This window comes from Canis aureus, chromosome 1 (genome assembly GCF_053574225.1).
Source record: "Canis aureus isolate CA01 chromosome 1, VMU_Caureus_v.1.0, whole genome shotgun sequence".
NCBI lineage: Eukaryota > Metazoa > Chordata > Mammalia > Carnivora > Canidae > Canis > Canis aureus.
This window is the reverse complement of record NC_135611.1, coordinates 57,299,525-57,314,143: the sequence shown is the minus strand read 5'-3', so window position 1 is coordinate 57,314,143 and position 14,619 is coordinate 57,299,525. Positions and strand designations below refer to the sequence as shown.

The 14,619-nt window shown below is 40.1% G+C and overlaps 1 protein-coding gene across 4 annotated transcripts in view; it reads right to left on the bottom strand.

Annotated features, from left to right (window-relative positions):
- DSE (dermatan sulfate epimerase) overlaps nucleotides 1-14,619 on the bottom strand; it is an 81,258-nt gene that overhangs the window by 34,229 nt on the left and 32,410 nt on the right. The gene's annotated exons all lie outside the window — the stretch shown is intronic.

The window sequence follows — 14,619 nt, the reverse complement described above, 5'->3', positions numbered from 1 at the left end:
GAAGAAATCTCAAGAAAGAGAAATATGAGACAATGAAACAGAAAATGGAAAAGAAAGTTAGAGGACTAACCCCAGACGTTGAATATCTAAATAAGAAGAGAATAAAGATGAAAGCAAATAAAAACAAAGGGGAAGAAATCAAATGTATGAAGAAAACCTCCTAGAACTACAATGCAGGAGTTTCCAGACTGGAGGAGTCCATCAAGTGAATAGTATGTGGATGAAAAGAGATTCATCCCAAACCAAGATCCAGACTTTTTCAACACTGGTGACAGAAGAGACCCAAAAAAGCTTCAGAGAGAAAAATCGGGTTTCATTCAAAGCATCAAGAGTCAGATTGGGATTGGACATTTCAACAGCACACTAGAAGCTGGAACTTTAAAACTCAAGGAGACAATAAAAAAATGAAAATTAAAAATTAAAACTCGGGTAAACAACACAAGCTATAATTCCATACCCAGCCAAGCTACATTCAAACTCGAGTGCACAATAAACACAAGCAGACAGCCAAGTAAATTTCCAAATTTACCTCTCACGACACTTTCTCTGGAAACCAATGGAGAATTTCTCCACCAAATTAGGAAAAGAACAACATGATTCTCATGGCCCAGAGAATCCCACACAAGATAGGAGAGGAGAACAAGTCAACAGCTATACAGCAGACCTAGATCACAGCAAGTCAAAAGGCTCTGGCAGTTATTTCTTGATGAACTGTCAGATGAACTGTCAGGAATATAGGTATCTCCCACCTTTCCAAAATTTGAATTGTACAACTTCACTTTTATGAGAGACCTGCATTGGTGTGCATTGTTCGCTAACTAAAAGAAATCTGAAGAGGATGTTCCTTTTGACAAAAAAAGTTGAAAAGCAAAAATAGTGTTCAGCATTTGTTTTGCAGCAAGCAATGGGAGGCAGCACACAACCCAAACAGCGACAGTGGCGCCACCAGGCTCCTTCCCCGGGAACTACACTAGGTAACTCAACATTAGACTGCCAAAACTGTGCTGAGCATCTGTGCTTTATTTGGATTTATTTTGTGCATCATTAGCAAGATGCGTCCTAAGTTATCAGAACAGCCTAAGACAGGTTATTTTGGGGGTCTGGGAACACTAAAATGTATTTCCATATAAATTAATGGTGGTAACTGGCTCTTTGCTTTATGCCATTTCTGCTTACTTAAGTTTTATAGGAAAGCTCTATTTTTGGATAGCAGGGGAAACCTTAAATGTCATTAAGAAAATCTCGTGGGCAAGTGTCTGGGTGGCTTAGTTGCTTAAGTGTCTGCCTTTGGTTCAGGTCATGATCCTAGAGTCTCGGGATCAAGCCCCCACTGGGCTCCCTGCTCAGTGGGGAGTCTGCTACTCCCTCTGCCCTTCACCCCCCCTTCTCTCTCGCTCACTCTCTCTCAAATAAATAAAATCTTTTTTTAAAAAAAAGATCATCTCGTGAATTGATTGAGAGAATTACATAACTAAATAAAAGTCTGGTTGATCATTAGTGATAAATATATAGGAAATTAACTAAATAAGAAAGCTGTTATTAATACTAAAGAAAACAAAAGCTGTACACAAATTGAAAAGAGATCATAGTACACAACAGGGTTTAGGTGTCAATAACATTTGCCTTGTTAAAATATGCAAACACTTAAAATTCATCTAACTAAAATGATAATCTATACAGGAAGATGGAGGGATAAGAAGTATACATGTGTTAATGGCAGATGGTATGTTGAGAGACAGATGAGTGATGTATCTACAAGCCAAGAAATGCCAAGGGATGCCTACAACCACCTGAAACTAAGACAGTAGCATAGGGCAGTTCCTCCTTTGGAGTCTCCAGAAGGAACCAACCCCACTGACAACTTGATTTCAGACTCTTAGCCTCCACTTGTTCATTTTAAGTCTGTGGTACCTTGTTAGAGCTGCCTCAGCAATGAATACAAGAATCTCACCAGCCATCACCACTGTCCTGTACCTGCCACCTTCCTGCCGATACCTGGACAGGACATTCCTCCCATTTATTTTAAAGAGCAATCCCCTAATATTCTGACAACATGCAACATGCAAAAGGGGAAAGAATTATCTGCAATAGAAAGTTTAAAAAGTGAAGGACACCTTACCAGGGCAAAAACTGTACTCAAATTGCTGAATCTTGCCACCCTAATGGTAGGAAAATATCAAAACCAAAATGAGGCAGACTTTAATGTGCTAAGATACAAGAAAAGATATTTTACTTTCTCTTATAATCTCCTCAGTAAGGTTAATATTTACTTAAGATACCCACTTCTTAATGCTTTATCAAAATTGTCCTCCTTTACAATATGCTTTTTAAAGGTTTTACTGAAATTGCCTTTTTGAAACAGTGAATAAGCTGTGGCAGATTTGATTTTAGGCACCGAGAGGAAATAATGTGCTGCAGAATTTATTCCACTCAACCCTGGAAACCTGAAATGCAATCATCAATCACGGACTTTGCACTCTTTCCTAATGAAAAAAAGCTGCTTCCTAATATATTTTAGAAACAAGTACTCTAAACACTCAAATTATGGAAGAAAGAGGCCACCTCAAAGAGCAAAGGAGTCCCTTCAGTGGCAAGATTTAAGAGGCATGTTAATTTAAGAAAGGGTTTTCTGAAAAGGAATCGTGTTTATCAGAGTGTTAGGCAGCACTTTCAAATTTTAAATCATAAGCTATTTTTTAAAGATTTTATTTATTTATTCATGAGAGACAGAGAGAGAGAGAGAGAGAGAGAGAGAGAGAGGCAGAGACACAGGCAGAGGGAGAAGCAGGCTCCATGCAGGGAGCCCACTGTGGGACTCGATCCTGGGACTCCAGGATCATGTCCTGGGCCGAAGGGAGGTGCTTAGCCGCTGAGCCACCTAGGCGTCCCAAATCATAAGCTATTAATAGATTGTGAAATAAATATGATGGGTTATGACCAGTACATTTTTAATGGAATTTAATGAAGTGGAATAGAATAGAAACTTGTGAAATGCAAAGCATGACCTAAATGCAAGGGCTGGGGGCTCCTGGGTGGTTCAGTCAAGTCTTTGCCTTCAGCTCAGATTGTGATCCTGGGGTCGTGAGATTGAGCCCCAAGTCGGGCTCCCTGCTCAGCGTTAAGTCTGCTTCTCCCTCTGCCCCTCCTCCTTCTCATGCTCTCTCTCTCTCCTTCAAACAAATAAATCTTTAAGAAATAAATAAAATAAATGCAAGGGCTGATTTGTACAACTTTCACTCATATATTTATATTACATACACATGCATAGACAAATGTAGAGTTAAAGTTAACCTGTGTACTGAGTTGGGATGCAAACTTTCTTACTATGCATCACATTCAAAAAGGTTTGGAAAGGTCTTAGAGGGTAAACTGGACACCAAACAAGCAGCCAGCCAGATGCATCCTGCAGACATAGAGGACCTGGGCTCAGGGCCTGCTTCAGTGGGTGGAGCTTGGTTGAGACACAGCCACCCAGAGCACTTTCCAGCACAAGACCAAGCCAATGCTGCGGGAAAATCACACTGTGAGATCACCAGGAAGGAACCCAGAGCACAAGTTCAGTCTGGTTAAAATAGAAGGCAGAAGGTACTGTATGATAAAGGCAGACACAAAACACCAAACAGGCTCAAGGCAGTCAATTCAGGAATGAAAACTGATTTATCACTATGCAGAAAAACATCACTCATCCTCCTCAAAGTGATTTTGTTTGGCTTTGAAGCCAAATACATTCAAGAGAGACAATGAAATAATGCCTATGAACAGTGGATGGTACCAATAGTTTATTTCATGTCCTTAGGACCCAGTTTCAGAGTACTTCTTAAAAAGCAGTGAAGTGGAAAAGTCAGTTTAGGATTTTTCTTTGTGAATCATAAAAAAAATCTGCAGGATGTACTATCTCACATGTTGCCAGAAAACAAAATTAATGAATAAACTAAATTTCAATTATGAGCCAAACTTGTAAGCTATCATCAACATGCCATCTGCATTAAATACTCCCAAGTTTTAATGTAGAGTTACGTCATTTTGAAAATAAAAGTTGACCCTACCCCAAAAACTGAATGCAATCCCATCCTCCACATCTTCTCTGACCAATGCCAGGCCATGGTAAAAAATAAAACAAAACAAAACAAAAACACACACACACACAAACAAAAACAAAAAAACAGGAGGAAAAGATTTAAACTGGATTCAGTAATACTTTGAGATCTCTCCCATGTCAACAAGTTCTCCAAAGAAGGTAAAATAGTAAACTCCATTTGGGTTTTCAAAATTATGGCCAAAAATTTAGGGCAGTAAGATATTAAAGTTATATAAAGTTTTTACAATATCTATGGATTAATTCTTATCTTCTCTTTTACCCAGATTTTTTTCTTCTAAGAGTGAACTTCCTGTAAATGAATCACAGAAATGAACTTAAAATTGCTCACTCCATTGTTACAAGCCCGAATGGTTATCCACATACTTCCTTGAGAATCTTTTCTCTTTTTCTTTTTCTAACTTTAAGGAAACAGGAGGATTCACTCAAGCTGATGCATTCCTCCCGGAGTGCCGCCTACATGGTGTTTCATTTTGGCTTCAGCTGCAAAAAGTAACGTGAAGACACCCATGTGGCTATAACACTGTCAGGCCTTTGCCTTTTCTTTTCAGTCTTCTGATTGTTATTCATTTATTTATCGTGGTAGGCCTACTTTAAATCTGACCTTCTTTAAACTTTCTTTCTACATTTTTCTATAGTCAACAGAAGTTACATACATTGTATTTCAAAACATATTTTATATTTGATAAAATCTTTTTTGTGGTGACTTTTTTTTTAAGTCACAATACACTCATGGCAAACAGGAAGTAGCTAAAAATAACACTTGAGAGTTGCAAACCCAGTATCTCCTCTTGGGTTCATAGACCCTTCATACTCTGTATATCCAAAAACCAAAATCTTGTTAGCATTCCCCAATGAGTGTTGCCATCTCACAGAATGGTCTCATCATTCTCTCAGCATCCCATAAAAAAATTCCTTTGTTCTTTTGGTCCTTCAATACAGTTGTCAAGTCTTATACATGCAAATTCTTAAAAGTTTCTGGAACCCAGCATTGCTTTCCATTCTCAGAGCTCCTATTCTGGGCTCTCATCTGGATGATAAACACAAAAGGCCTAACTGGTCTTTCTGGTTTGACCTCTGCAATCTACTCTCCACATGTGGCCAGAGACTCTTCCCAAAACACAAATCTGTCACATGGAGAAAACAGCAGCCATTTTATGTCTCCCGCTGAGAAAACAGTCACTCCCTACGCTTGTGTCAGAGTGACCACAACAGGTGGCAGCAGCTCCTGGGTCTACAGGAAATAGCAAGGGTGGAGGAGCATCCCCCGGAGCTATACCTTAAACATGCAGTCAGCAACCTCCAGATTGTGGGGAGCTGCTGTGCAGGTCAACAGTCCCAGGTTCTTCCACAGATAAATTATAACAATAATAAAGAGATAGAGGAGAAACGGCTTAAAAAAAAAAAGACTTAGTGAACATCTGAAAAACAAGCAAGACTGAACTTGTGCCTAGGGAGACACACCTGAATGAACTATAAAGAACACATGGGTGTAATGACTGAAGTCAGAGGAGGCTTTGTGGGGACAGACAGAGTTGGGATTGGGATGGGGCCCTTGGAGGCCTTCTCAGGATGGCAGGCAAAGTGCCATTTCTTGGTCTGTGTTGTGGTTACCAGGGAATTTCCTTTAGATGCTTCATTAAGCGACACGCTTGTTCATATGGTATTCTATTTCACTTTGCATTGAAAAGGTTAAAACACACACACACACACACACACACACACACACACACGAGTTGGATGTCACCGACCTGTTAGAACCCTTCAATGGCCTCACGGTGCTCAGAAGTAAAAGTATAAGCTCCTTCCTTCACATGGCAGATGAAGCCTTGAGGCACCTGGCTCTCTGCTCAAAGCCACAATAATTGCTAGTCTCCTCCCCACATTAAATTTTCAGTTCCTCAAAAGCATTGGGCTTTCTTATGTCATGGCCTTTGAACATAAGTTACTTCTACTCAGAACAATCAAATGCACTCTCTTTCCCCTTCACTTGGCTGATTCCTGTTTGTCCTTCAGGCCCCAGTGGAAAAGTCTGTTGAGTGAAGTACCCTTCCATCTACCCATTACACACTGTACTTTCCCAACCATGGCATTCATCATCTCCATTAATATTTATTAGTGGATATCTTCCGTAGGTCAACAACAAGCCAAGATGTGTAACTTGCCCTCAAATTTTCATATCCCCAATTCCTAGCACAATGCCTAGAATAGAATAAGCACACAATAAACATAAATAAAATGAATATGTACATCCATTTGTTATAAATGAAAATTACCTTTGTTGGCATCAATTTATAGGAAAACAAAATATAAGCAAAGTAAAAAAGGTAACAATATCATTATGCTAGATATTCTTTCATTAACTCATTTAATGCTCTAAACAACACTATGATGTATTGTATTTATCAGCAATTCATAGATGAGGAAACTGAGCCATGGAGAAGCCAACTAATATGCTCCGGGTCACAGAACCCATAAATGGGACTAGAATGCAGGCAGTCTGGCTCCACAGTCCTTGCTCTCATTCCAATAAACTATCCCTCCCACTTCCCACTGCCTAACATCACTACCATACATTTCAAAGATTGAAGCAGATGGCTTTAATGGGAAAACAAAACAAAACAATATTCTATTGAGGTTATTTGATAGGGAATATTCATGAATATTATATACATATTAAAGTGCTGCATGCCAAAATTTGAGGACCTGGGAAGGAGAGAATACCAGGTGCAAGAGCACTTCAAAGAGCAGGTAATCTGACTCTCCTGATAAACTGTGCACTGAGATGTCAAATCCTGACATACCTTTTACTGGCTTCCAACTGGGCCAGGGAACAATACCTCTGTGATTACAGGCTGACAACAGGCAGGCCTTCAGAGCAACAGTGAGGCAGACAAATATAAGCATCCATGGCGCACAAGGTATCAAATCTGATGCAAAATTTGTAGAGACCAGGACTTCAGCTCTCAGTAAACTCAGACTTTCAATCAAAATACATTCATTCATTCAATATAATGTATTAGGTCTTTAAAACCATATATATGGCTCTCAGGACTCAAAAGTAAAACATGATGATACTGCCACATTCAATAAGCTTATGTGAGGTAGGTAAACAAATAAACCAAGAATTCTAGTACGACAAGACATCCAAAAAGAAGTTTACATGGTTCCCTTGGCATATCTGAATCACACTGGACAAAGTATGGGTAGGAGCTAGAGCCCAGGATGTTTCTAGAAAAACATTTTTGAGGGGCTCCATCTTGAAGATATATATTCCTGACTAGAGAACCAAGTAATAAAAAACCCAGTTACTATTGCAAACCAAAAAGTCACATGAAAAATAATACCAGTGGGAACTGAGAAGGGTAACAGGCTAGAGAAAATCTTGTAGGGGATGGAGAAGTTAAACTGGATCTTGAAGTCTGGGTAGGGCTGGAGAGGAGAAGGAGGAAGGAAAGGAACAGATACATGTGGGATTCCTGCAGGCACAAAGGCCAACTTGGCACTGGTCTGTAGTGCCACTAGACTCAAGGCAGAGTAGAAGACGCCAGTACCTGTGGTCCAAGTGGACAGTGGGGGAGATGCACATCAATGCCTATGGGTGAAAAGCTTAAAATACGTAATCGCAAAATTCTAGGAAAAATAAGACTTTAAAAACCTGTAAAAGCTCTGGTTAGGGGCATGTTTTATGATGAGGATAGCAACAGGCTGATCTTGCTTTTGACACCCCAAAATACTTTTCCTTGAAGAGCTCACCCACATTCAACAATGACACAACAACAGCAAGATGCATTCACGGAGTGGTAGTAGTGTGGAACAGAATAAAGGGGAGGAATGAGAGAGATGGCAGAAGGTAAACCATGTGGCAGCAACAGTGCAGAAGCCACAGAACAGGTGAAAGTGGAAGACAGTGAACTTATGAAAGTAACAGACATGGCCAGGAGGCCCAAGTAAGTACAGTAATAAAATATACACCAAGATACCCACCACAGGTATCTAGGAGCCTTTGTGATGACAACAGGGGCAGAGGGCTTTGAAATTCGTCGTTCACACAGTTGGTTGATACTAACAAAGTGAGACAGATGAAGTAGATAGAAGAAATACACAGTGACACCAAGACACATGTAAAAAGTGAACTATCTTCTCTCTCCTATATTCCCTACCACATCTGGGCATTACTGTGTAACCATTTCACCCAAGACAAAAACCAAGTACCATTTTTTAAAACCCTCTTTTCCTTTTTAAATTTTAGTGTGGGGATCCCTGGGTGGCGCAGTGGTTTAGCGCCTGCCTTTGGCCCGGGGCGCGATCCTGGAGGCCCGGGATCGAATCCCACGTCGGGCTCCCGGTGCATGGGGCCTGCTTCTCCCTCTGCCTATGTCTCTGCCTTTCTCTCTCTCTCTCTCTCTCTCTCTCTCTCTCTGTGACTATCATAAATAAATAAACATTAAAAAAAAAGATTTATTAAAAAAAATAAATTTTAGTGTGTCTCAGAATCACATAAGGGACTTGTTAAAAGGGCAGGTTCCTTGGCCTACTCCGAAAGACGGTGATTCACGCAGTCTGTGTAGCGCCCAGGAATCTGTCTTTTCAGGAATACCTGTATGTTACCTCATATCAGTCAGAATGGCTAGTTAGCAGAAAGTCAAGATGTAATAAGTATTGGTGAAGATAAGGAGAAAAAAGAATCATGCACTTCTGGCGGGAATGTAATTTGGTGTAGCCACTACAGAAAACACTATAGAAGCTCCTTAAAAAAATAAAAATCAAAGTAACATATGACCCAGTAATTCTACTTCTGGGTATTTGCCCAAAGAAAACAAAAACATTTATTCAAAAAGATATATGTACTCCATGTTTATTCCAGAATTACAATAGCCAAAATCTGGAAGCAACCAAAATGTCCACTGATAGATGAATGAATAAAGAAGATGTGGTTAGTATAAACACGGGATATTATTACTCAACCAAAAAAAAGAATGAAACCTTACCATTCTTGACAACATAGATGGAGCTAGAGGGTATTATGCTAAGTGAAATAAGTCAGACAGAAAAAGACAAATACCATATGATTTCACTTATTATGAACAATCTAAAAAAACAACATAAATGAATAAACATATACAAACACACACACACACACAAACAGAAACAGACTCATAAATACAGAGAACTGGTAGGTACCAGAGAGGAGAGTATGGAAGAATGGGCAAAATAAGTCAAGGGGATTAAGAGGTACGAACTTCTAAAAGTAAAATAAGTCACAGGGATGAAAAGTACAGCTCAGGGAATATAATCAATATCATAACAACTTTGTATGGTGACAGGTGGTGACTACAGCCATGGTAAGCATCCTATAATTGATATAATTGTTGAATCATTATATTGTACACCTGAAACAAATATAGTATTGTATGTAACTATACTCCAATTTAAAAAAAAACTAAGCTATTGGTAACTGTACTTGTTATAAATTAATTGGACCTGTAGTATGAATTTTACAGATATGAAATAAAGACAATTTCTAAAATTTGTATGATTTCTTTTAGTAGGCTTCATGTCCAACATAGGGCTCAAACTTGAGATGAGGAGGAAAATGAATTTTTAATTCCCCCTGCACAAGAAAAGGATACCTTTGGAATTCTGATGAAAGAATCACACTGTGAGAAAGTGTCTCAAATCCAATCAATCTCCGTGTAGATTCTCCGCCCTCGGTGTCTCTAAAAGTCATTCCTTCTTCTCTCCACCCTCACTGTCTTAATTGTGGTCTTCACTTCCTTCCTGGACTAATTTTATAAGCTTCCACCTAGTTCCCCTCCTCCTAATTCCCGCCCCCCCCCCCCCAAGCCATCCCACACACAAAGCTTCTAAATCACCGGCTTATGTGGGATAAGCAATGATCTGGAGGCCCCAGACGACAATGTCTCCTCCTGCTGTCCTAATGCAGCGTATTCACACTGGAAAGGAAAAGGAAGGACAGGTGACACAGTCCGTGTTAAGCTAAAACATGTTCCCTTAATGGATATGGGAGTAGGAGATGAAGAAATCAGAAAGCCATTCTGAAGATAACTAAGGTGAAATGAACCACCCGGCTTATAAGAGACCCCACAGACATACTCATGTCATTACTACTCTCTAGGAATTATAAATATCTGCTTAGCATTAGTAAGAAGCTAACGTCAGCAAGACCCTACATCTTAAGTAGTACTAGAACTGAGGAGTGATTTTACCTAATAGATAAGGCCAACTTAAAAAAAAAAAAAAAGATGACAATGAAGCATCATTGGAATAGAACATGGGTGCAGGACGCCTCGGTGGCTCAGTGGTTGAGAGTCTGCCTTTGGCTCAGGGCATGACCCTGGGGCCCTGGGATCGAGTCTTGCCTCGGGCTCCCTGCAAAAAAGCCTGCTTCTCCCTCTACCTATGTCTCTGCCTCTATCTCTCTCATGAATAAATAAAATCTTAAAAAAAATACTTTATCCTCATTTGCATTTGAAATAGATGGAGAACACTGTCAGATACTGAACAATCATACTCTAAAGAATAAGTGGGAAATATCAGAAAGGGAGACAGAACATGAAAGACTCTTAACTCTAGGAAATGAACTAGGGGTGGTGGAAGGGGAGGTGGGCGGGGGGGTGGTGACTGGGTGACGGGCACTGAGGTGGGCACTTGACGGGATGAGCACTGGGTGTTACTCTATATGTTGGCAAATTGAACACCAATAGAAAATAAATTTATAAAAAAAAATTAAAAAAAGAAGATACTAGTAACTCTTCATGTGCTTCACATGCTTCCTCCTGCTATGGGTCATCTAACCTCAATCCTCACCCAATTGCTTTATTATTGTACTGGGAACAACCTATTAAATAGCCTTCAAGAAGACAATTCCCAGACCTGGTTCCTAACATATGTTCCATAATGATCATCAGGGGTGCCTGATGCTCCATTGGTAGAGCACAAGACTCTCAGTCTTGGGTTTCTGAGTTCAAGCCCCACATTGGGGGTAGAGATTACTTATACAAACAAAATAAATGTAGAATTTCTTTAAAAAAATCTGATCATCATAAAAAGCCTCATAGTCGGGGATCCCTGGGTGGCGCAGCGGTTTGGCGCCTGCCTTTGGCCCAGGGCGCGATCCTGGAGACCCGGGATCGAGTCCCACGTCAGGCTCCCGGTGCATGGAGCCTGCTTCTCCCTCTGCCTATGTCTCTGCCTCTCTCTCTCTCTGTGTGTGACTATCATAAATAAATAAAAAATTAAAAAAAAAAAAGCCTCATAGTCATCAGTTTTAGTCTTCTATTTCTAAGGATCTAAGGTAGGATAAAAGGGGATCACTTCTTTTAGATTGCAGAATGAAAAGAACAGAGAAAAAGAGAGGCAAAAAGAGAGGTAGGGGGAAGGGTAAAAGGAAGAAGAAACAGGAATGAGAAAAAGCCAAGGGAATTGGGGGCTGGGTTTTCGGCATTTGTTTCCCCAGGTCTACTGGATTTGTTTCCTGGAATCCAATGGGTTCCAGGTGCATTCTGGGCTAAGCCTCCCAGTCTTCGCCACTGTTAAGGTCACGAGATCTTTTTACTCACAGTGCTGTGGGTCCACATGTTGGGGCCCAGCTACACCCTCCCCCTTCCTTTGATTCCCAGTCTTAACGAACAATTTAGAAAAGTAAAAAGTCTGCAAAACAGCTGGCCATGCTGAGAAAGACAGGCACACACTTCATTTTGGAATGTACAGGAATAAAACCGATTGGTTCATTTCCATATGCCAGAGGCTTTTCTTTCTTTTTTTTTTCCTTTTCCCTCTCTCTTCCATTTTATTTTGTTATTTTATTTTACTTTATTTTGCAAATACGCTCTCAGATATCACTCTCCAGAAGTCTGCAATCCACAGGCAAGGATTTAGTACTCAGTCTGTTGAAAATGTAAGTACAATTACTTCTCTGTCCGAAAGTTCAACTTTCTTTGTTTCCCTCACCAGTTCTGATTTCCTGTAGCTGACTGGCTCCAATGCAAGAGTGAAGTAATTTCTCTCCTCTGTGATTTATTTTCTGACGATAAGTGAGCAAAAATACTACATAGAAAGGAGGAAAGCAAGATTCACAATGAATCCTTCTCAAAAACGCGACTCCAGGGTGACAGAGCAGGTAAAATGGAGTACTGTGTATCAAGAAACTTGAGAATCAAGCTCTATGTTCATACCTATTTCTGTGTAATTTATAACAGTCTTTTTAGTAAAACTATGTGCCAGGTATATAATGCTAAGAGCTTTACATGCATTATCTCATTTAATCCTCAGAACCACCTTTCATGGGAAGGATCATCCACATTTTATAGATGAAGACACTGATGTTTAAAAGTTAAAAAACTTGGGCAGCCCAGGTGGCTCAGCGGTTTAGCGCCGCCTTCAGCCCAGGGCCAGATCCTGGAGACCTAGGATCAAGTCCCATGTTGGGCTCCCTGCATGGAGCCTGCTTCTCCCTCTGCCTGTGTTTCTGCCTCTCTCTCTCCCTCTCTGTGTGTCTGTCATGATTAAATAAATAAAATCTTAAAAAAAAAGGTCAAAAACTTGCCAAAGGATGCATGACTAATAAAATGGCAGAGTCAAGGTGCAAGCGCTGCTCTGCCTCCAAAAAATCACTATGCGAGGGCCATTCCCCAGGGTTTACAATGCATAGGTAAAAGTCTGTTGTCAGGAAATGCACACAGGATAGTTAGAGGCTATCAAATAGAGCTGAACATATCATTTGTTTAAAATTCTATTTTATATCTCTTTTAAATGCATTCATCTCGTCATAGTAAGTAAAATAGCCTCAATGTAACTGCACCTTTCTTAAGCAATTCAGGATCTGCAGTGTTTTCCAAAAATCATTTGAGTGTACTTTTTTGCTTCTTTTGCTTGTTTTTAGTTATAGATCACTGTAAGAACTGCCTGAGAAATGTAATGGCATCTATCACAAGCTTGAGTGAGATACACCATGTACACGGAGGCCGCCTGATACACGTGCAGAATTCTACTGAAGGATTCAGCCACATTAGGGAAAAAAAAGGGGCCTGAGGCTAAACCATATATCCATCCCTTCCACTTCCACCTTTATTTCAATGAACTTCACTTTGGAGATGCTTTATCCAGGGATGCTACAGTATTCATTCATTCATTCATTCATTCATTCACTGGGCAGAAATCTACTTAATGCCGTGCTAAGAGGTGGAGGATATATGAGTGAGCAAAAGATACAACCTTGCCTTTAGTCTGGTCTGGCATAAAAAATAGCCTTGTGCAACCCATCACACATGCACTGTAGGGATGTTCATGAGACTACTGTGAAGGTTCTTCACAAAAACCCCAAGAGACATTGCTGTCTGATACTTGGGTCAAGAGTAGTAGTTCTATAGAATAACTGATGTTTTTGATCCCATGGACAGTCTACACTTACTGAGCCTCTTCGCAGCTAAAAACCACAGGGCTCACTATGACCCACTTGTGGTCTATTAGATACAACATTTTAGCAACTGTCTCATTCCTAATTCAGTTGATGTCCCAGATCTTTTTCTTCCCTTTTCTTTCTCAGCTACTTTGAATTTTATTTCCTTAATCTTCTGGGGGAAAGGTAGAGTAGAAATAAGTAAATAAAAATAAAAATGTGAAAAATTTAGGAAAGTAGCGTACTATGTGTTAATTCCCCAAACCAAAATTGACTTTTTGGAAATATCTTTTAAATCTCTATTAAAGAGATTGGGCACCTGGGTGGCTCAGTCAATTAAGCATCTGCCCTGGGCTCAGGTTATGATCCCAGGGTCTCCAGGGTCCTAGGATCCAGATCCACATAGGGCTCCCTGCTCAGTGGGGAGCCTGCTTCTCCCTCTACCCCATCCCCTGCTCATGCTCTCTCTCTCTCTCTCAAATAAAATATTTGAAAAATAAATAAGTCTCTACTAAGAACTGCTTTTGTTATTTTCCTATCTTAAAGTTTAAGTTTTTGTAGGGAGGACCTGATGGAGAATACTTGGAGTTTAGCTGTGTTCTTTAACTATGTAAGGTTTGAAGACAGAAAGCAATCATTTATAAATGAGAATACCCTATATGCCAATTGACATACGTAGAACTTGCTCTAGTGACCAGGTGACATTTTATAAAAAATGAATTCACTTTAAGTGGATTAAAATCCGTTTTCTCTTGTTACCAGGTCTAGACTTATGGCCTCAGCTCACTGAGCTTTCTTCAAGTAGCTGCATATTAAATTCTTTTTAAAAAAGATTTTATTTATTTATTCATGAGAGACACACAGAGAGAGGCAGAGACACAGGCAGAGGGAGAAGCAGGTTCCCTATAGGGAGCCTGATGTGGGACTTGATTCCAGGACTCCAGGATCATGACCTGAGCCAAAGGAAGATGCTCAACCACTGAGCCATCCAGGTGCCCCCAAATAGCTGCATATTAAGTTCTAATCAAGCTTTTATATAAAATACGGAGCCAACTGCAGTGCAAATCCTAGTTCTCATTTGGAAGATGAGATCTATAGGGGA